The sequence below is a fragment of the Pseudorca crassidens genome, chromosome 4, assembly GCF_039906515.1.
Source record: "Pseudorca crassidens isolate mPseCra1 chromosome 4, mPseCra1.hap1, whole genome shotgun sequence".
Lineage (NCBI taxonomy): Eukaryota > Metazoa > Chordata > Mammalia > Artiodactyla > Delphinidae > Pseudorca > Pseudorca crassidens.
In genome coordinates this window covers 6,888,148-6,912,885 of record NC_090299.1, presented here as the reverse complement: position 1 = coordinate 6,912,885, position 24,738 = coordinate 6,888,148, and the positions used below count along the sequence as shown (strand labels likewise).

The 24,738-nt window shown below is 37.3% G+C and overlaps 1 pseudogene; it reads left to right on the top strand.

Moving 5' to 3' along the window:
* The window catches only part of LOC137224144 (trifunctional enzyme subunit beta, mitochondrial-like), a 94,133-nt pseudogene extending 69,738 nt beyond the window's left edge, over window positions 1-24,395 (top strand).
* Window positions 24,396-24,738: the final 343 nt, after the last annotated feature.

Here is a 24,738-nt window from a genome sequence, read left to right as displayed (position 1 = left end):
AGATACATGCACATATAAAACTGTCATGTCCTCTTGGAGAATTGATAGTTTTATCATTATGTAATGTCCCTCTTTATTCCTGGTAACATTTCTTCTGTATTTAGTCTATAAGATATTAGTATACCTTTCTTTTCCTTTTAACATCCCTATGCCCAGATATTTAACGTGGGTTTCTTGTAGATAGCTTAAAATTGGTTCTTTCTTTGCTTATTCAATTTATCAATATTTGTTATTTAATGTCTTGTAACTACCTATATTTAATGTGATTATTACTATAATTAGATTAAAATCTATTATATTCCCAGCTGTTTTCTATTTTTCCAATGGTATCCAGGTATTTCCCCCCTCTATTTATGCCTTCTCTAGATTAATTGAACATTTTACATAATTACATTTTATCTACACTATTGACCTACTATTATGCCTGTTTTAATGTTTTAGTGGTTGCCCCAGGCTTAAAATTTATTTTCTTATTTAATCAGTCTGCCTTCAAACAATATCATACCACTTCATGTGTAGTTTAAGCACTTTATAAGCACATATTCTCAATTATTTCTACCCTATCCTCTGTACTATTACTGTCATACATTTTATTCTTACATATTCTGTATATATACATTACTATTATTTTTTCTTCAGTTATTGCTTTGCTTTGATTTTGTTTACAATTTTCACTATCCATTTTATTCCATAGATGCAAATGGTAATGAATTCTTTGCACTATCAGAATTTTTTTAAAAAGCATCACTCTGAAAATAATATACATTTTAAATGTCAAGGAACCTGAATTTCCACTGCAAATGAGGACTAGTAAGCCATGGATATAACTGAGCCAACAACCTGTTTTAGTCTTCAGTTATTGCTATTCTATTGTCAGTTTTTCTAAACCAATAATTTTTGATCGGGTTACCTGGGAAACAGTCAATGAAATGAAAATGTATTGGGGAGTATTTTCAGGAATAATATCTGTAGAAATTAAAAGAAAAATGGAACTAGGCAGAAAAAGAAATTAAACTATGATACAGCTGCAACAGAGGCCTGAGCTGATATCAAGAAGAGCTCTCAAGCTGCTGAGGCCCTTCAGAAATGCCCCAAATTGAGGAAAGGTACTGGGGCTTTGTAGTCCTGTTTTAACTGCATTGGATATAAGTTTCTTCCCACTAAGGCAATGTAAGGGTGTATGAGGCAGCTTCCTTAGACTGAGGGCAATTCCTGGTGAGGGAAGTTTCCATGAGACATCAGCAGCTATCAGCCCCAGCATCTGGAGTAACAGGTGTCCCCATCCTGAATGGGGATTTCAGTAGTACTATACCATAACCTCCACTATAGTCCACCCCCTGCACCACTTAGATCCACTTGTTTCCTGTGATAAGTTTACTCCATCTGGAAATAGATCCTCCAGGTCTCTTTTCCTGGAGTAAAAAATATGCTATTAAGACTAACACAAGCCTTTCTCCTCTGACTTCAGCTGGTCTTAGGGCCATAAACAATATTCGTAGTGTTCCCCCTCTATCACTCTTTCTAGAGGCCTTTTACCTTCAACTACCATTTCCACTGGTTAAGAGATATTACCTGGTGGGGTAATAACCTCAACAAGCTAAACACAGAATTTCCATATAACGCACTCTTTTTGTAGATATTGAAAAAAAAATGAAAGCAGGGACTCAAATGGATATTTCAATGTCAGTGTTCACTGCAGCATTATTCACAATAGCCAGAAGGTGAAAATAACCCAAGTATCCTGATTACTGAATATAAAAAATGTATATACCACATTTTGTTGAATATTACTAAGCCATCAAAAGGGATGCTACAACATGGATGAAACTTGAAAACATGACGCTAACTGAAATAAACCAGAGAAAAAAGGACAAACATTGCGTGATTCCAATTATATGAAACATTCAGGCAAATTCATAGAGATAGGAAGTAGATTAGATGGGGAGAGTGGGTATGAGGGGAGGCAGGAGTGGAAATTACTGCATAACAGCTTAACAGAATTGGTGGGAGGGTAACACAGAAGCTTCTGGAACAGAGTGGTGGGGGTTGCACAACACTGTGAGTGACACTGAATTTGATCTAAAACGGCTGGATGACCAAATGTATACACATATAAAATTACAATAAAAAATAATAATGTACTCTACACCGAAACCACTGAATCACACAGCTTGAATAGGTGAATTCTACGGTTATTATATCTCAATTATATCTCACTAAAGCTATTTTTAAAAAATTGTGTAAAGTTCCAACATATGACCCAACGGATCACTTGGGCATCAAATAATTTTTCTTCAAACCATCGTTTAACAGCAACTTCCCTTGCCTCCTTCCAATGATCAAATCAATTACCTTTGCCAGGATAGTGACTCCTTTCTTCCCGGCTGGTCTTTAGCGTTAGGATACTGATGTGACGTGGCAGCCATAGCTTAAAGTTTAATAGGACTCTGACTGTGGACCCTGGTTGAAGCGTAGCCTCACGGGGAACCTAAACTTCCAGATCTGAAGGGACTAGAGCTGTGGGGATGGGAAGCACACATTCCTAAAGTCAGTCACTGGGAGCGATGGTAAACAGAGCCACTACTACTTTTATCTCTTGTTTCTAAAGATTATTTGCTCTATTTAATGAGCGTAGACACCAAATAATGACATTGATTTAATGTGTATACTGTTCCTAATAGTATTTCATCTAAACAGGGTGTCACCTCCAGCCTAGCTCTTCATCCGTGCCTCCATTTTTCTATTGCTGCATACCCTACACTCTTTGAGTCCCTTGTTATAATGTAATGTAATGCAGAATACCTTTTTGGTGGCTCCAACACTTCGTAAGCCCTTGAATACTAGTCAGAGGGCTGAGCTAAGTTCAGGAGCTAGTGCAACAGTGGTGGAGAAACTGGAAGTCTGAGCCATTTAATGCAAATTACTTATACTCCTAATCTGATCCTGCCCAATTCCAAATGTACTCCTTCAGTTTTGGAATAGACAGCTGTTGGATCTAGGAACCATGTGATTTGTTGTTGGGTTTCACAGGACCCAGCTCAGGAAGGCTGGTATGGCTGCATGGTCACCTGTGTCCCATGGTATTTTTCTCATGGCTGAGCATGTACAAGCACCATCTGTGAATGGTGTATAAATCTCTGTTGTATAAAAATGTTTTTCTACCACAAACATCTCTAATTCCTTAGTATCTACTTGTTTGGATGACCCAGCAACAGGACCACTTGCACTGCAGCTTGAATCTGCTGTACAGCCATTCCATATCTGGGTCCCACTCAAAGATGGCCTTTTTCCATTGTAATCAGTAAATGGGTAGGAGTAGTATTCCCAAGTGTAGAATATGTTAATATTAATTAACATAATATTATCAACATTCTTTATCAATCTTACAAGAGAATTAGCGGGAGGGCAGGGGTTGAACTGAGATATGGTTGCAACAAGGGCCTCAGTTTATCTCTTAGGAAAATCTAAAACTGAGATAATTCTTCAAACGTATCATGACTTGAGACAAGGGGGCTGGGGCTTTGTCCAAATTGATCAGTTATTAGAAGTAGGCTGTTCCCAGGACAGGGGTATAATATTGGGGAAAGGCTATTTCTGGAGATGGCCTCAGTTTTGAACCTTCAGCAATCAAAACTCCTGGAAGCTGGAGGAATCTGAGAGGCATATCCAGCATCTATTTCAACAATACGCATTAACCTAGTAACTATATTGTTCCTGACAGCAAGCATATACCAATTTTTTTTTTTTTTTGAAATTTCAGGGGTGCATTTGTGTAGTAGAAAGATTATACGTTGCTCTAAATTGATACTTTTGAAGGCTGGAAATGTTTTACATATTCCATTTTGATTGCAGACATTCTAATAATAATACGTAACAAGTGACTATTAGCAAGCAGTAATTGCTCATTATTTTATATAAGGACTCATCTGGCTCCTAGAAGAAATTACATTATTATAATCACATGTATAGATTTCACCGACTCACAATACTCCTAGCACTTCTAACTTGCAACACAATTAAAATCCTCTTGAGTAGAAACAAGGCTTGCAACCCAATGCATTGTAAAAGCAATTTATTACTTAATTTATGAAGGGTATTAAACTAAGAACTTAATTTGCTAAAATTAAGAAGTTCTTTTGACCAATGAGAATATATAGTTCAAAGAGATATTTATGGAGACTGATTCCTTTCATGGCATGCTGTTTGAAATAATAATTTGTCAGATTAATCTAATTTGAACAGTGTACTCTTAATGAAACCTATGTGATGAACAAGATGTATTGAATTTACATTTGATTAGCAATGATGGAATCTTGCTAATAAATTAGTTAAAAAACACAGGTTCAGAGAAGAGAGTATGAGATATTATTTAGTGAACATCAACTATGTGACATATTATAACTACATAATCACAGAAAAAAAGCTTAATACAATTTAAGGTGCAATTTATTTTTTCTAAATCTTAAATATTTAGAATATTAATGCATGTTTAAGCATATCCTTATTCTAAAATATAACAACTCTGAAAATATTTTCCCAGCAACCTTCTATTCTCATTCTATTGAACAAGCTACAGATAGCAATCTTATACTACCGTATGTATAGTATATAGAATCATGACATGCACTAAAGCGATAGGCTAGGTTTGACAGTAAGTTGGCTCCATAAAAGTCCACTGAGCCATTTCTCTCTAAATTTAGCAGATTCTTGAGGTGGGTGATTAATGCTCAAAACAACACAAATGCATTTTATTTTCAATGTCTGCAAGAATGACACGATTCTGAGTGTCAATGTTACTCTTTAAGCCAGTGGTTCCCAATATAATCTTGAAAAATCACCAGTCAATGACAAAGTTTTCATCAAGTCACAGAGAATTAAGAGGAAGATATAGAATAATTATATAATTTAAATTTATTCTTTTTAAAAAATGTGAGATTATATCCTCTTACATGTTTTGGGATTGATGTTTTATTTATAAGCAGAAGATGCTGGAGGCTGAATTAAAATAAGCAATTGTATGTCATTTCCTAAGTGTTTTTGTTGTTCTTGTTGTTGTTTATGACAACTATCTGCCTCTCCCTCCAACTGCACCACCAAGCCACATTTTGCACAGCACTTAGGGAGGATTTATGTCATAGCAGGCAGAGAATTGTTTAAAAAAATTCTGAATTAGTAAGATGAGTGGGAAAGATAAATAAAATTATATAATACTGCACAGTAAGCATAATGACAGTCTTACATCTATATTATAAGAAATCATTTATTAAAAATTTTTTACCCAAGACTGCAAGCAAAGTGACTCAAGTAAAAGTTAAAAGATATCTCTTGTACTTGCAGAATTCCAAAGAAAACCAGTATGATAAACATATTATTATCAACCTAAAAACACAATCATGTTAGAAAGCAAAACTTTCTGGAAAAATCAATTTACAAATCTTCAATTACTAAAACCAGTAAACAGGAAAGACTAAGTTCTATCTAATCTAGGTAAATGGATTCTTTATTTAAGAACAGGATGCCAACACGTTGATGGCAAGTAGCAAGGCCAGAAGCAGCAAATAAGAAATAAAGTGAACCAGAAAGTGCATGGGTGACCACTAGGGCTTGAAACATTTTGTCAGGATCATAACTATTCCCTTATATATACTTGAGAAGGGTTGACACCATCTCCTCACTTTGGAGAATCATGAAACTCAGTATTATAAGCCACTGTGTATCCACCTGAGTTTCCTACATATAAACATAATGAATAAAAAATGTACAGATTTTTAAGCTTCATGACTCAAAAAAAAGGCAGAAAAATACCCTTCTTGGTATTTCCATGTATAGAAATCTCACTGAGTCACACAAAGCCCAGGGAATAAAAAAACCAAGTTAGTACAACACCCCAAGCTAGAAAAATTGGCCAACTCCCTTGACTGCCCTCAGTTTAAGTCTGAGGAAAGATCATTTGTGCTAAGCAGGATCCCAGCTCTCACCACTTCCTTGCACCCCCTAGTTCACTCTCATTTCTTACTCTTTTACCCCTTCAGAATATGAATAGTTACTGTTCCCTCATGTCCCTAGTGCTTCTCTTGAAGGTCACAACTCTACCTTGCTCCTTGCCCCTGCATCAGCCTTTTACAGTCCCAACAGCAAATTATTCCATACAGGGTCCTGTTGGAATCCCTTTTGGGACACATCATTCACTGCTGCCATTCTCCCTGGGCTTGGTATTATAAAATATTGTTGATGTACATTTCTAGGCATAAGCACACCAACTTTTTCCGTATGATACTGAAATATTTCAGACACATTGGAGACCTCTTCCTACAATGGATAAAACAATTGACCCAAATTGTCTTTCTTTGTAAATCCCTTTCAATTCCTTCCAAAGTTTGGCCAAAATTGATGTTAAATAGATCCTTAGTTTTTCATACTGTGAAACCATTGATGTGAAGCTTAAGATTGGATGTTCTAGAAGTAAACTGAGCAATTAACCTTGTGAGCTTGCTTTTAGAATTGAGATGTAAACTCTTATATCAAACTTTTCAAATTCTAGCCACAGCATATGTTTTTTCTGCTCCTCCACAATAAGCCATGGCTGATACCTCAAACTTCCAGAATTCATGCAGATTACATGAAATCAAAGATCAAATAATATTTCCCTCACTTCTTTCTTGAGCCAGTTTTCCAATACCTATGACTCCCTGCATATTTCCTTATAGATCATTAAGTTACAGGCTGGTCATATTATAAAATGCAGTGTGTATTAGTCAGGGCTCTCCAGAGAAATCTATGCTTGTACATCCCTCTCTGCCCCCTATATATATATATATATATATATATATATATATATATATATAAATATATATATAAAATAAGGAATTGGCTGACATTTTATAGAAGCTGACAAGTCCCAAGATCTGCAGAGTGAACCAGCCAACTGAGACCTAGGAGAGTCTATGGTGTAGTTCCAGTCCAAAGACTGGTAGGCTCAAGACCCAGGAAGAGCTGATGTTTCAGTTTCAGTGGGAAGGCAGCAAAAAAGCCAATGATGTAGCTTAAAGGTAGTTGGGCAGGAAGAATTCTATTCGGATGAGTTCAGTCTTTTTGCTCTATTCTGGGCTTCAAGTGATTGGATGAGGCTCACCCACATTAGGGAGGACAATCTGCTTTACTCAATCTACCAATTTAAATGTTAACCTCAACCAAAAACATCCTCATAGAAACACCCAGAAAAGCATTTCAACAGATATCTGAGTACTCCATGGCCCAGCCAAGTTGACAAATAATATTAACCAGTAAAAAGTAATTTAGAAATGTCTGTGTATATATAAGCTATTACTACATATAATACAGTTATATATAACTAGAGGAAAAAATGTGGATAGAAAACTGAAAATAATTTTTCATTCCATTAAATAATTGGCCATACTGTCTTTTTCATTTGTAGCTGGTCCAATGTCTTCAAAATACAATGCAGATTTTAAAAACAAAATTTATACAGCAGAAATATTTCTTTTTCATAAACCAAAGAAGACCTATGTTTCAGGTTATATAGAATTAATTAATAGCTGAAAATATAAAAGAAGAAAATGATATTAAAATATTTGAATTTTCTTTACTATTTTAAAAATATTATTGTTTTTGCTAAGTGAAATGTGGCACTTAAAAGTAGACAGCAAGGAAAATATTGAGTAAATTCACTTGATGCTGTTGATTCTGATTGAGAATGGTCTTTTAGGAATTCCCAAATTGTTTTCAGGAACAACAATAAGTCATCCACCCAAGATTACTGCACAGTTTTTCAAAAGACAAACCATTTCATGAAAAGTCTGCAATTATGTTCTATTAATGCAAACACATTGCAAATGCCATGGATTTAAATGGAAATCAAAAGAAGCTATAGAGTAGAAACTAACACAACACTGTAAAGCAACTATACTCCAATAATTTTTTTTTTTTAAAAAGAAGATATCGTGAACACATTAAGATGCAGAGAGATGGTTGTTACTTTATTTCTTAACACTTAATACAGGATTTCTTGATGTTATATAAAACTTAGTTCATTTTAAATCCGTGTTTACAAATACTGTAGACAAAGAAAGACAGAGTGCTTTCAGATTTTTCCAGGCATGCTGAACACTCTTCTCTTGTCCCTTTCCAACCACTTTGCATCCTTCTCCACCCTGCTCTCTACCCAGGAGGCAGATATTTATCTGCCCATAAACTGTATTATCTCATCCTCTGACTTCTCATTTGGTTTGACAAATAAGATGCATTGCCAGGACACTATGGACTGAAAACTGACAGTGCATCCACCCCCTCCCCAGCTCCCACCCCACCAGGCTTTAGGTTGGTAGTATATATATGGCTACACTGAAGATCACATTTTGGAAACTGCTTTACCCAATCTTGCTCTTTCTGGCCTAGGTTGTTAAGGTCATTGGACACTACTGGTAGCTTTGCTGGGGTGATTCAACAACCCTTGTTGGTTTGTGAAAAAAACCTGTGCATACTTTTTCAATAAACTTTTCCCCAAACTCTTTCCTTTTCCTTTTCTCCTTTCTTTCCTTTCTTGCTTTCCTCCTTGCTTTTATTGAGGAATAATTTGACATATAACATTACATTAGTTTCAGGTGTACAATACAATGATTTGATATTTGTATATATTGCAAAATGGTCACCACAATAAGTCTAGTTAACATTCATCACCAAACTCTTTGCAATTACCTCCTTTTAATGCACCCAGTTTCCTGCCATTGAATGATACATAAATAATTACAGAGTTAAGTTTGTGAATATTTTAGAATTATACAGAATGTTATTGAAGATAAGGTAAATAAGGGATATATTACATATGTACATACACTATAGTTAGTTTTTACCTTTATATTTTGAAAGCTTTAGACTTACAAAAAAAGGTTGCAAATAAGTACAAAGAATTTCCATAAATATATTTATTTCCATATATATTTCCATAGGTATCCTGTACAAAGATGCCACCAATATTAATATTTTTATATAATCATAAAACAATGATTAATATCAAGTCTCACTAATTCAAAAACAGTAACAATAAACAGCCCAAATAGTTGTTCCTTATGGAGATGAGATATGTTACACACTATGCTATTTCCATAGGGTTTTCAAAATCCTTCTCACATATCCTACTTTATCATGAGGGTTCTCTAACCCTCTGTTTCAAAAAGAAACATGAGCATGCACACACACACACACACACACACACACACACACACACACACCCTTTAATAAAAGATACTGAGGAAGACACAAATAAATGGAAGATATTACATGCTCATGGATTGGAAGAATTATTATTGTTAAAATACCCATATTACCCAAAGCAATATACAGATTCAATGCAACCCCTATCAAAACTCCAATTTTTCACAGAAAGAAAACAAAAAATCCTAAAATTTGTATGGAAGTACTAAAGACTCCAAATAGCCCAAGCAACCTTGAGAGAGAAAAACAAAGCTGGTGGCATCACACGTCCTGATTTCAAAATATAATACAAAGTTACATAATCAAAACAGAATGGTATTGATATAAAATAGACATATAGATTAATGGAACACAATATACAGTCAGAAATAATCCCAGGCATAATCTATGGACAATTAATTTATGACAAAGGAGCCAAGAATATACAATAGGGAAAGGATAGACTCTTCAATAAATGGTGTTGGGAAAAATTTGGCAGCCACATGAAAAAGCATAAAACTGAAGCCCTGACTTCCACCATAAGCAGAAATCAACTACAAAATATTAAAGACTTAAATTCAAAACCTGAAACCATAAAGCTCCTAGAAGAAAACATTGGTGGTAAGCTGCTTGGTATGGAATTTTTGGATCTGACTCCCAAAGCAAAGTCAACAAAAACAAAAATAAACAAGCAGGACTATGTCAAACTAAAGAGCTTCTGTACAGCAAAGGAACAAAATGAAAAGGCAACCCTGTGAACGGGAGAAAATACTTGCAAATCATATATTCAAAGGGACTAATTAAAATATATAAAAATACATTAAAAAACTTAAGCAACTCAATAGCAAAAGAACAAATAATTTGAGTAAAAAATGGGCAGAGGATCTAGATAGACATTTTTTCCAAAGAAGACAGAGATGGTCAACAGACACATGAAAAGATGTTCAACATCACTAATAACCAGGGAAATGCAAATTAAAACCACAATGAGAGGACTTCCCTGGTGGCACAGTGGTTAAGAATCCACCTGCCAATGCAGGGGACACACGTTTGAGCCCTGGTCTGGGAAGATCCCACATGCCGTGGAGCAACTAAGCCCGTGTACCACAACTACTGAGCCTGCGCTCTAGAGCCTGCAAGCCACAACTACTGAGCCCATGTGCCACAACTACTGAAGCCCGCGCACCTAGAGTGCGTGCTCCGCAACAAGAGAAGCCACCGCAATGAGAAGCCCACGCACCACAACGAAGAGTAGCTCCTGCTCGCCACAACTAGAGGAAGCCTGTGTGCAGCATCAAAGACCCAATGCAGCCAAACATACATAAATAAACAAATTTATTTAAAAAAAAACCCCATACAATGAGATATCACCTCACACCTGTTAGAATATCAAGAGACAACAACTGTTGGTGAGGATATAGAGAAAAGGGAACCTCTGTGCACTATTGATGGGAATGTAAATTGGATGCAGCTTCTATGGGAAACAATATGGAGGTCCCTCAAAACATTAAAAGTAGAACTGCCATATGATCCAGCTATCTCATTTCTGGGTACATACTCAAAGGAAAAGAAAACAGGATGTTGAAGCTTTATCTGCACTCACATGTTCCATTGCAGTAGTATTCACAATACCCAAAATATGGAAACAATTTAACTGTTTGTCAGTGGATGAATAGATAAAGAAAATGTGTATATAAATACACTGAAATATTATTCAGCCATGAGAAAGAAGGAAATCCTGCCGTTTATAAGAAATTGGATGGACTTTGAGGGCATTATGCTAATAACCAGATTAACCCAGACAGAGAAAGACAAATATTGCATGATACCACTTATATCTGGAATCAATCAATCAATCGATAAAAGTCAAACTCATAGAAACAGAAAGTAGAAAAGTAGCTACCTGCCTGGGATGGGGAAATAAGGAGAGGATAATAAAGGGTACAAATTTTCACCTGTAAGATAAAAAAGATCTGAGGATCAAATGAAAACATGGTGACTACAGTTGATAATAATGTATTGTATAACTGAAATTTACTGAGAGTAGAACTTAAATATTCTCACCCAAAAAGTCTTATGTATCTATCTATAGATAAATACCTATTTTGATGGATGTGTTAAAAAAAGAAATAGTATAGATCTATGTTTACTTATAGGAGATGTTTGCTAAAAATGTAATCTTTTGTGAAAAGAAAGCAAAATGCATAATTTTCTATATAAAATGGTATGATATCATTTTGTTACATTCATGTATCCATAAATAACATGTATTCAGTACCCTATTTCCCACATTTTATGGTTTTCTAGAACATATAAAGTTATTCTATTTATTTTTAAAAGAAAAATCATGGTTACCAGGATTTTACTTAAAACAAAGGAGAAAGCTATAGAGACATTTCATCTAGTAACATTTTAAATAACATACTATAATCATCACCTGTTAAGTACCAATTAAGAAATACCTTTTTTACTTCTGCTCTGCTGTTGCTGCTGTTTGGGTTACTCAGTAAAGGCTCTTGAGAGATAAATTTGTGAGTCTTTCTATAACTGAAAATTTCTTTATTTTACCCTCACAGTAGATATCATTTACCTGGAAATAAGATTCGGATTTTATTATTTATTTATTTATTTATTTTTAAACATCTTTATTGGAGCATAATTGCTTTACAATGGTATGTTAGTTTCAGATTCACAACAAAATGAATCAGTTATATATATACATATGTTCCCATATCTCTTCCCGCTTGCGTCACCCTCCCTCCCACCCTCCCTATCCCACCCCTCCAGGCGGTCACAAAGCACCGAGCTGATCTCCCTGTGCTATGCGGCTGCTTCCCACTAGCTATCTACCTTACGTTTGGTAGTGTATACATGTCCATGCCTCTTTATTGCTTTGTCACCGTTTACCCTTCCCCCTCCCCATAGCCTCAAGTCCATTCTCTAGTAAGTATGTGTCTTTATTCCTGTTTCACCCCTAGGTTTTTCATGACATTTTTTTTTTCTTAAATTCCATATATATGTGTTAGCATACGGTATTTGTCTCTCTCTTTCTGACTTACTTCACTCTGTATGACAGACTCTAGGTCTATCCACCTCATTACAAATAGCTCAATTTCGTCTCTTTTTATGGCTGAGTAATATTCCATTGTATATATGTGCCACATCTTCTTTATCCATTCATCCGATGATGGACACTTAGGTTGTTTCCATCTCTGGGCTATTGTAAATAGAGCTGCAATGAACATTTTGGTACATGACTCTTTTTGAATTATGGTTTTCTCAGGGTATATGCCCAGTAGTGGGATTGCTGGGTCATATGGTAGTTCTATTTGTAGCTTTTTAAGGAACCTCCATACTGTTCTCCACAGTGGCTGTATCAATTTACATTCCCACCAACAATGTAAGAGGGTTCCCTTTTCTCCACACCCTCTCCAGCATTTATTGTTTCTAGATTTTTTGATGATGGCCATTCTGACTGGTGTGAGATGATATCTCATTGTAGTTTTGATTTGCATTTCTCTAATGATTAGTGATGTTGAGCATTCTTTCATGTGTTTGTTGGCACTCTGTATATCTTCTTTGGAGAAATGTCTATTTAGGTCTTCTGCCCATTTTTGGATTGGGTTGTTTGTTCTTTTGTTATTAAGCTGCATGAGCTGCTTATAAATTTTGGAGATTAATCCTTTGTCAGTTGCTTCATTTGCAAATATTTTCTCCCATTCTGAGGGTTGTCTTTTGGTCTTCTTTATGGTTTCCTTTGCTGCGCAAAAGCTTTTAAGTTTCATTAGGTCCCATTTGTTTACTTTTGTTTTTATTTCCATTTCTCTAGGAGGTGGGTCAAAAAGGATCTTGCTGTGATTTATGTCATAGAGTGTTCTGCCTATGTTTTCCTCTAAGAGTTTGATAGTTTCTGGCCTTACATTTAGGTCTTTAATCCATTTTGAGCTTATTTTTGTGTATGGTGTTAGGGAGTGATCTAATCTCATACTTTTACATGTAGCTGTCCAGTTTTCCCAGCACCACTTATTGAAGAGGCTGTCCTTTCTCCACTGTACATTTCTGCCTCCTTTGTCAAAGATAAGGTGACCATATGTGCGTGGGTTTATCTCTGGGCTTTCTATCCTGTTCCATTGATCTATATTTCTGTTTTTGTGCCAGTACCATACTGTCTTGATTACTGTAGCTTTGTAGTATAGTCTGAAGTCAGGAAGCCTGATTCCTCCAGCTCCATTTTTCGTTCTCAAGATTGCTTTGGCTATTCGGGGTCTTTTGTGTTTCCATACAAATTGTGAGATTTTTTGTTCTAGTTCTGTGAAAAATGCCAGTGGTAGTTTCATTGGGATTGCATTGAATCTGTAGATTGCTTTGGGTAGTAGAGTCATTTTCACAATGTTGATTCTTCCAATCCAAGAACATGGTATATCTCTCCATCTATTTGTATCATTTTTAATTTCTTTCATCAGTGTCTTATAATTTTCTGCATACAGGTCTTTTGTCTCCTTAGGTAGGTTTATTCCTAGGTATTTTATTCTTTTTGTTGCAATGGTAAATGGGAGTGTTTTCTTGATTTCACTTTCAGATTTTTCATTCTTAGTGTATAGGAATGCCAGAGATTTCTGTGCATTAATTTTGTATCCTGCTACTTTACCAAATTCATTGATTAGCTCTAGTAGTTTTCTGGTAGCATCTTTAGGATTCTGTATGTATAGTATCATGTCATCTGCAAACAGTGACAGCTTTACTTCTTCTTTTCCGATTTGGATTCCTTTTATTTCCTTTTCTTCTCTGATTGCTGTGGCTAAAACTTCCAAAACTATGTTGAATAAGAGTGGTGAGAGTGGGCAACCTTGTCTTGTTCCTGATCTTAGTGGAAATGCTTTCAGTTTTTCACCATTGAGGACGATGTTGGCTGTGGGTTTGTCATATATGGCCTTTATTATGTTGAGGAAAGTTCCCTCTATGCCTACTTTCTGCAGGGTTTTTATCATAAATGGGTGTTGAATTTTGTCAAAAGCTTTCTCTGCATCTATTGAGATGATCATATGGTTTTTCTCCTTCAATTTGTTAATATGGTGTATCACGTTGATTGATTTGCGTATATTGAAGAATCCTTGCATTCCTGGAATAAACCCCACTTGATCATGGTGTATGATCCGTTTAATGTGCTGTTGGATTCTGTTTGCTAGTATTTTGTTGAGGATCTTTGCATCTATGTTCATCAGTGATATTGGCCGGTAGTTTTCTTTCTTTGTAACATCCTTGTCTGGTTTTGGTATCAGGGTGATGGTGGCCTCGTAGAATGAGTTGGGGAGTGTTCCTCCCTCTGCTATATTTTGGAAGAGTCTGAGAAGGATAGGTGATAGCTCTTCTCTAAATGTTTGATAGAATTCGCCTGTGAAGCCATCTGGTCCTGGGCTTTTGCTTGTTGGAAGATTTTTAATCACAGTTTCAATTTCAGTGCTTGTGATTGGTCTGTTCATATTTTCTATTTCTTCCTGATTCAGTCTTGGCAGGTTGTGCCTTTCTAAGAATTTGTCCATTTCTTCCAGGTTGTCCATTTTATTGGCATAGAGTTGCTTGTAGTAATCTCTCATGATCTTTTGTATTTCTGCAGTGTCAGTCGTTACTTCTCCTTTTTCATTTCTAATTCTATTGATTTGAGTCTTCTCCCTTTTTTTCTTGATGAGTCTGGCTAATGGTTTATCAATTTTGTTTATCCTTTCAAAGAACCAACTTTTAGTTTTATTGATCTTTGCTATCGTTTCCTTCATTTCTTTTTCATTTATTTCTGATCTGATTTTTATGATTTCTTTCCTCCTGCTAACTTTGGGGTTTTTTTGTTCTTCTTTCTCTAATTGCTTTAGGTGCAAGGTTAGGTTGTTTATTCGAGATGTTTCCTGTTTCTTAAGGTAAGATTGTATTGCTATAAACTTCCCTCTTAGAACTGCTTTTGCTGCATCCCATAGATTTTGAGTCGTCGTGTCTCCATTGTCATTTGTTTCTAGGTATTTTTTGATTTCCTCTTTGATTTCTTCAGTGATCACTTCGTTATTAAGTAGTGTATTGTTTAGCCTCCATGTGGTTGTATTTTTTACAGATCTTCTCCTGTGATTGATATCGAGTCTCATAGCGTTGTGCTCGGAAAAGATACTTGATACAATTTCAATTTTCTTAAATTTACCAAGGCTTGATTTGTGACCCAAGATATGATCTATCCTGGAGAATGTTCCATGAGCACTTGAGAAAAATGTGTATTCTGTTGTTTTTGGATGGAATGTCCTATAAATATCAATTAACTCCATCTCATTTAATGTATCATTTAAAGCTTGTGTTTCCTTATTTATTTTCATTTTGGATGATCTGTCCATTGGTGAAAGTGGGGTGTTAAAGTCCCCTACTATGAATGTGTTACTGTTGATTTCCCCTTTTATGGTTGTCAGTATTTGCCTTATGTATTGAGGTGCACCTATGTTGGGTGCATAAATATTTACAATTGTTATATCTTCCTCTTGGATCGATCCCTTGATCATTATGTAGTGTCCTTCTTTGTCTCTTCTAATAGTCTTTGTTTTAAAATCTATTTGGTCTGATATGAGAATTGCTACTCCAGCTTTCTTTTGGTTTCCATTTGCATGAAATACCTTTTTCCATCCCCTTACTTTCAGTCTGTATGTGTCTCTAGGTCTGAAGTGGATCTCTTGTAGACAGCAAATATATGGGTCTTGTTTTTGTATCCATTCAGCCAATCTGTGTCTTTTGGTGGGAGCATTTAGTCCATTTACATTTAAGGTAATTATCGATATGTATGTTCCCATTCCCATTTTCTTAATTGTTTTGGGTTTGTTATTGTAGGTCTTTTCCTTCTTTTGTGTTTCTTGCCTAGAGAAGTTCCTTTAGCAGTTGTTGTAGAGCTGGTTTGGTGGTGCTGAACTCTCTCAGCTTCTGCTTGTCTCTAAAGGTTTTGATTTCTCCATCAAATCTGAATGAGATCCTTGCTGGGTAGAGTAATCTTGGTTGCAGGTTTTTCTACTTCAACACTTTCAATATGTCCTGCCACTCCCTTCTGGCTTGCAGAGTTTCTGCTGAAAGATCAGCTGTTAACCTTATGGGGATTCCCTTGTGTGTTATTTGTTGTTTTTCCCTTGCTGCTTTTAATATGTTTTCTTTGTATTTAATTTTTGACAGTTTGATTAATATGTGTCTTGGCGTATTTCTCCTTGGATTTATCCTGTATGGGACTCTCTGTGCTTCCTGGACTTGATTAACTATTTCCTTTCCCATATTAGGGAAGTTTTCAACTATAATCTCTTCAAATATTTTCTCAGTCCCTTTCTTTTTCTCTTCTTCTTCTGGAACCCCTATAATTCGAATGTTGGTACGTTTAATGTTGTCCCAGAGGTCTCTGAGACTGTCCTCAGTTCTTTTCATTCTTTTTTCTTTATTCTGCTCTGCAGTAGTTATTTCCACTATTTTATCTTCCAGGTCACTTATCCGTTCTTCTGCCTCAGTTATTCTGCTATTGATCCCATCTAGAGTACTTTTAATTTCATTTATTGTGTTGTTCATCGTTGCTTGTTTCATCTTTAGTTCTTCTAGGTCCTTGTTAACTGATTCTTGCATTTTGTCCATTCTATTGTCCATTCTATCTCCAAGATTTCGGATCAACCTTACTATCATTATTCTGAATTCTTTTTCAGGTAGACTGCCTATTTCCTCTTCATTTGTTAGGTCTGATGGGTTTTTATCTTGCTCCTTCATCTGCGGTGTGTTTTTCTGTCTTTTCATTTTGCTTATCTTACTGTGTTTGGGGTCTCCTTTTTTGCAGGCTGAAGGTTCGTAGTTCCTGTTGTTTTTTGTGTCTGTCCCCAGTGGCTAAGGTTGGTTCAGTGGGTTGTGTAGGCTTCCTGGTGGAGGGTACTAGTGCCTGTGTTCTGGTGGATGAGGCTAGATCTTGTCTTTCTGGTGGGCAGGTTCACGTCTGGTGGTGTGTTTTGGGGTGTCTGTAGACTTATTATGATTTTGGGCCGCCTCTCTGCTAATGGGTGGGGTTGTGTTCCTGTCTTGCTAGTTGTTTGGCATAGGATGTCCAGCACTGTAGCTTGCTGGTCGTTGAGTGAAGCTGGGTGCTGGCGTTGAGATGGAGATCTCTCGGAAATTTTTGCTGTTTGATATTATGTGCAGCTGGGAGGTCTCTTGTGGATCAGTGTCCTGAAGTTGGCTCTCCCACCTCAGAGGCACAGCACTGACTCCTGGCTGCAGCACCAAGAGCCTTTCATCCACAGGGCTCCTTAATTTGGGATGATTGGCTGTCTATTCAGGTATTCCACAGACGCAGGGTATATCAAGTTGATTGTGGAGCTTTAATCCGCTGCTTCTGAGGCTGCTGGGAGAGATTTCCCTTTCTCTTCTTTGTTCTCACAGCTCCCAGGGGCTCAGCTTTGGATTTAGCCCCGCCTGTGCGTGTAGGTCGCCGGAGGGCGTCTGTTCTTTGCTCAGACAGGACGGGGTTAAAGGAGCCGCTGATTCGGAGGCTCTGGCTCACTCAGGCCCGGGGGTAGGGAGGGGCACGGAGTGTGGGGCGGGCCTGCGGCGGCAGAGGCCGGCAAGACGTTGCAGCCTGAGGCGCGCCTGTGCGTTCTCCCGGGGGAGTTGTCCCTGGATCCCGGGACCCTGGCAGTGGCGGGCTGCACAGGCTCCCCGGAAGGGCGTGTGGCTAGTGACCTGTGTTCGCACACAGGCCTCCCGGTGGCGGCAGCAGCGGCCCTAGCGTCTCATGTCTGTCTCTGGGCTCCGCACTTTTAGCCGCGGCTTGCGCCCGTCTCTGGAGCTCCTTTAAGCGGCGCTCTTAATCCCCTCTCCTCGTGCACCAGGAAACAAAGAGGGACGTAAAAGTCTCTTGCCTCTTCGGCAGTTCCAGACTTCTCCCCGGACTCTCTCCCGGCCAGCCGCGGTGCACTAACGCCCTGCAGGCTGTGTTCACGCCGCCAACCTCAGTCCTCTCCCGGCGCTCCGACAAAAGCCGGAGCCTCAGCTCCCAGTCCCGCCCGCCCCGGCGGGCGAGCAGACAAGCCTCTTGGCTGGCGAGTTCCGGTCGGCCTGATCCTCTGCGCTGGAATCTGGCCGCTTTGCCCTCCGCACCCCTGTTGCTGTGCTCTCCTCCGCGGCTCCCAAGCTCCCCCACTCCGCCTCCCGAAGTCTCCACCCGCGAAGGGGCTTCCTAGTGTGTGGACACTTTTCCTCCTTCACAGCTCTCTCCCGCTGGTGCAGGACCCGTCCCTATCCTTTTGTCTCTGTTTAGTTTTTTCTTTTGCCCTACCCAGGTACGTGGGGGGTTTCTTGCCTTTTGGGAGGTCTGAGGTCTTCTGCCAGCGTTCAGTAGATGCTCTGTAGGAGTTGTTCCACGCGTAGATGTATTTCTGGTGTATCTGTGGGGAGGAACGTGATCTCCGCGTCTTACTCTTCCGCCATCTTCCCGGAAGTCTCCCCCGGATTTTAAAATAATCCCCTGTCCACAAATTTTGAAAGCTTTGACAAAATGTGTCTTTTCCTTTGCTATTAATGTTAAGATATCTGGAGGATGTTCAATTTCCATTAATTTATAAATAATCTACATGTTTTTCCTCAGGAGGCAATTTTCCTTCCATTTTGACCATTTTTTATTTTATAATACTTTTTAAAGAGAGAAATGTAGAGTATAACAATTAAGTTTCATTAGGATGTGTGTAATATTTTGTCTTTTATTTTTCCATGCTATTTCACATTTAGTAGGGCTTTTCCATTTGGAAAATCCCTATTTTTATGCACTTCTGGAAATTTTTCTTCTATTATTCTATTGATATTTTTCTTGCTTCTATATTTACTCTACTCTCTTTATAGAAACTTTATTAAGATTCATTAAGTAATCAAATATGGTTTTATTTCCCCCCAAGACAAAACATGGTGTGTCTGGAATTTTAGTAAAAGATAAAATCAGATTGATGTGCATCACTAATGAGGAGAGACTTAATATGACTTTTAAGGATTAAGGCAACTGAAGGGGTTGGAGTAAATATCTCTATTCTATTATTCAAAACAATATGGGGTCAGCATCATTTCCTTTGTCTCTCCCCTTCAATTTACAACTAGTAGGACATCCGTAAGCCAATGGTTCCTCTGCACAGCACACCATAACACTGTAGAGATACATATATCTGTATAGCTAATGGTGGGAGGATTGGACATTGTGGAGGTTGCAGAACCAGGGGAGCAGTGGTAGCAGTGCCTTCACTCAAGGTCCAGCAGTGGCAACTGCACTGGTGAGCCCAGGAGCAACAGCACTGGTGACCGCAGCACCGGCACCCCCTCTGGCAGAGGGCATCTAAGGTAAAAAGTGGCGAGTGGAAGTCTATCTGGCTCTGTGAACTACAGCTGAAGGGTCCTGTTGCAATTCAGCAGTACCCAGACCTCAGAGGAGAGGCATGTGTAACTGGGGGGAGGGAAAGGAAGGGAAGGATCAGACAAAAAAGAACATTGTTACCTGCTATCTGCCCCAGAATTTAGCAAGAGGACCATTCAAAACCTCTAGGATTCCCTCACTTGAGGATCTCCCCTACAGGCTTGTCATACACCCAAAGCCCTAAGGTCCAAGCACATACTTCACCCCACTTTGTTCCCAGCCTTTTTTTTTTTTTTTTTTTTTCTTTCTTTTTCTATTGAAAGCTTCCAAATACAGCCACAAGGATCTATGGGAAAAAAAAAAATGTGTGCTATAGTGTCACCTGCTGGGAAACAATAGAAAGGCCTCTAATTGCCAATCTGTTGGACTGTTAGAATCAAAGTAAACAAAGCTTTACCTAAAGAAGAAAGATGTTCACTACTTCAAATGTGCCAGCATAGGCACATATCATCAAACAACATGAAAAATTGTGGTAGTACGGTATTACAAAAATAAAATGACAATTCTCCAGCAAGTAAACTCAAACTCACAGAAGAGTGTGATCTACCTGATAGAGAATTAAAAATAGCTGTTATGAATAAATTCAATGAGTTACAAGAAAATTCAGAAAGACAATACAAGGAACTGGGGATTAAATTAATGAACAGAAGGAGTGCTCTACCAAAGAGACTGAAATTATTGAAAAGAATCAAACAGAAATTCTGGAGCTGAAAAACCCAATACACGAGATGAAGAATGCATTAGAAAGCACTGGAAATAGAAAGATTAGCTAGAAGAGAGAATACACAATCTGAAAGATAGAAATCTAGAAATAATTCAGCTGGAAGAGGAGACAGAACTAAGATTTTTAAGAAGTCAAGAAACTGTGTGAGAGCTGTCAGGCTCCATTAGGAGACCCAGCATAATAATGGTTATGTCAGAAGGAGAAAAGAAGAAGAAGGGGAAGAGATGTTATTTAAAGAAATAATATCTGTAAACTCCCTAAACCTGGAGAAAGAACTGAACATACAAGTCCACAAAGCTAAAATAATAGATTGTGAATATTTATAAATGAAAGAATTTGGCTTTTCAGACTATAACAACATATGAAAGCAAGTTTGAAAATGATATTTTTGTGTTGTTAGGGTTATGTCAGGCTGTAAAGAGAAATTCCTAGCTATGAAGAAATTTAATAATTATGCTAAGTGATTTGAATGAAAATTATTATTTTAGAATAAGAATGTTAGATGTAAAAAGTGTTGGTTTAAGACTATTCTGAGGATAAGATTGTATATTCTGAACATGAGGAATATAGTGAAGTGTCTCTTTATCTATTTCGGTCCAAACACTATTAAGAAGATGAAACCAATATACAGACTCTCTCCTTCTAAAATATGTCCAAACTTAAACACACAAAATTTGGAATTCTATGCTAGTAGTGCATGCACTCCACCTTCCCAAATTATCAAAATATGTGATTACTAGAAGAAGATTGTGATAGAGGGGCATATACAACAGGGATATTAAAGAAGGATCTATGATTCCTGATAAATAATCAGTTATAGGCATCAACAATAAGAGAACTCAATGAAAACACAAGATAAGAATGAGAGAATTATCTTTTCCACTGTCTACATTTTGTTCTAACAAGGACTGCTGCAAAGACCCCACCCCCACCAAAAGAGGTAAGGGCGACACTCTCTTTATAGAAATGAGTTCTAACCCACAGCCTATATCACAGTAAACAATGAAAAGCTGAAAGCATTTCCTTTAAGATCAGAAACAATAAGGATGCCCATTCTCACCATTTTTATTTAACATAGTATTAGAAGTCCAAGCCACAGCAATCAGACAAGAGAAAGAAATAAACGGAACCTAAATTGGAAAAGAAGTAAAAACTGCCATTGTTCACAAACAACATGATATTGTACATAAAACATTCTAAGGACACTATTAAACTAATAAATGAATTCATTAAAGTTGCAGGATACAAAATTAACATACAGAATTCTGTTGCATTTCTATACACTAATTACAAACTATCAGAAAGAAAAATTAAGAAAACAATCTCACTTACACTTGTATCAAAAAGAATAAAATGCCTAGGAATAAATCTAACCAAAGACATGAAGGCTTGTACTCTGAAGACAATAAGACATGGATGAAATAAACTGAAGACACAAACAAATGGAAAAATATACCATGCTCTTAGATTGGAAGAATTGTATTGTTAAAATGTATTGTTAAAATGACCATACTATCCCAGGCAATCTACAGATTCAGTGCAATCCCTATCAAAATACCAATGGCATTTTTCACAGAACTAAAGCAAATAATTCTAAAAATCTAAATGAAACCACAAAAGACATCAAATAGTCAAAGCAATCTTGAGAAAAAAGAACAAAGCTGGAGGTTTCACACCTATTTCAAAATATGCTACAAAGTCACAATAATCAAAACAGTATGGTACTGGCACAAAAACAGACACATAGATCAATGGAACAAAGCAGAGAGCCCAGAAATAAACCCACGCTTATATGGTCAATTAATCTATAACAAAGGAGGCAAGATTACACAATGGGGAAAAGACAGCCTCTTCAATAAATGGTGTTTGGAAAACTGGACAGCTACATGCAAAAGAATCAAACTGGACTACTTTTCCACACTGTAAAAAAGTAAACTCATAAATGGATTAAAGACATAAATGTAAGATTTGAAACCATAAAACTCCTAGAACAAAACATAGGCAGTACCTTCTTTGACATCTGTCTTAGCAACATTTTTTTGGATCTGTCTCCTCAGGCAAGAGAAACAAAACCAAAAATAAACAAATGTGATTATGTCCAACTAAAAAGATTATTAACAATGAAGGAAACTATCAATTAAAAAAAAAGGCAGCCTACTGAATGAGAGAAGATATTTACAAATAATGTGTCTGACAAGGGGTTAATATCCAAAATACACACAAAATTCATACACCTCAATATCAAAAAACAACCAAGCCGGGCTTCCCTGGTGGTGCAGTGGTTGAGAGTCTGCCTGCCAATGCAGGGGACACGGGTTCGTGCCCCAGTCCAGGAAGATCCCACATGCCGCAGAGCGGCTAGGCCAGTGAGCCATGGCTGCTGAGCCTGCGCGTCCGGAGCCTGTGCTCCGCAGCAGGAGAGGCCACAACAGTGAGAGGCCCGCGTACCGCAAACAAAAACAAAAACAACCAAGCAATTCCATTAAAAAATGGGCAGAGGAACTGAATAGACATTTTTCCAAAGAAGGCACACAGATGGCCAACAGACACATGAAAAGATGATCTACATCATTAATCATAAGGGAAATACAAATCAAAACCACAATGAGAGACGACCTCATACCTGTCAGAATGGCTATCATCAAAAAGTCAAGAACCAACTAATATTGGCAAGGATGTGGAGAAAAAGGAACCCTAGTGCACTGTTGGTGGGATTGTAAATTAATGCAACCACTACGGAAAACAATATGGAGCTTCTTCAAAAAATTAAAAATAGAACTGCTATGTGATCCAGCAATTTCACTTCTGAGTATTTACCTGAAGAAAACAAAAACACAAATTCAAAGAGATATATTCACCCCATGTTCATTGCAGCATTATTTACAATAGCCAAGATACAGAAGCAACCTATGTGTCCACTGATAGATGAATGGATAAAGAAGATGTACCATATATATATATATATATATCATATACATACCCACATATACATACAGTGGAATATTAGTCACAAAAAGGGAAATCTCGCTATTTGTCATAATATGCATGCATCTAGAGGATATTAAGCTAAGTGAAGTAAGTCAGAGAGAGACAAATACTGTATGATTTCATTTATATGTGGAAAATAAAAAACAGAACTAAAGATAAAACAAAAAGAAAACAGAATCAGATACAGAGAACAAATGGGTGGTTGCCAGAGGGAAGGGATATGGGGGGATGAAAAAGATGAAGAGGATTAAGAGGTACAAACCTTCAGTTATAACATAAGCCATGGTGAAAAAGTCTTCAGCATAGCTAATGTGGTCAATAATATTGTAATACATTTTTGTGGGGACAGATGGTTACTAGGCTTATGGTGGTGATCATCTCATAAGGTATGCAAATGTCAGATCACTACGCAGTGCACCTAAAACTAACATAACGTTGTTCATGAGCTATATTTCAATTTAAAAAGATAGAAAGAAATGAGTCCTACTTTCTATATCCTGAAAAAATATTGTTTTCCATTATTTATGTCAAGGTGCTTTTGTCCTTGACAAAAGATAATTTACCTCATATATTTCAAAACTTGACGGTCAAAGGAAAAACTTGAAAAGTCTGACTTTCAAATATGTATATATATATATATATAATTTTCAGTTTTATATGATATAGAATATTAGAATATCCTTTTATACAGACTGACCCATCTTAGAAAAAACATCCAATTGTCCTTCATTTATTCATGTATTCATTTTTTTTCTTTTATTTATTTAGGAAGAGCGCAAGGGCCGCGAGTGCCCGGGAACCCCCGGCCCACCCCCCGTGCCGAGGGTGGCGGAGGACCCGGACGCGGACGTGGACGCGTCTGGCGGCACGCGCGTGCCACCGGCCCCTCCGGCCCCATGTATTCATTTTAAAAATAGTCAATGCCAGGACTGTGCTGGAGATACAGCAGGAATTAAGATAGACTTGATATTTCCCATTTTCAGTCCAGGAAACAAACAGAAGCAAAGACTTTTGCCAGGAACAACCCTGGCAATATAACCTATTGTATGCAGGAATTGTTCTGGGGATACAGCTGTGAGAAAGAAAGATAACAGCACTTGCTCTTAAGTTGTTCACAATCCTGTAGTGGAAAGCAAAGATTGTGTTCTTAAGTTAGGTTGCCTGAGCAACTCTGTAGCTCCAAGTTCAGAAACACTATATGTAAAGGTTTAAAATCATATATGAATAGAAGAGGGTTTTATTGAAGAAATGTGCCGTTTCAGAGGAAGGTCTTGGGTTGAGTTATTAAGAAAATCATTGCTAGTTTTGGTGAAGGGCTATGAGTAAGTGTGTAAGTGGTCACATGCAATGCTGCTATGCCCAGTTAACAATTCTCTGCAAT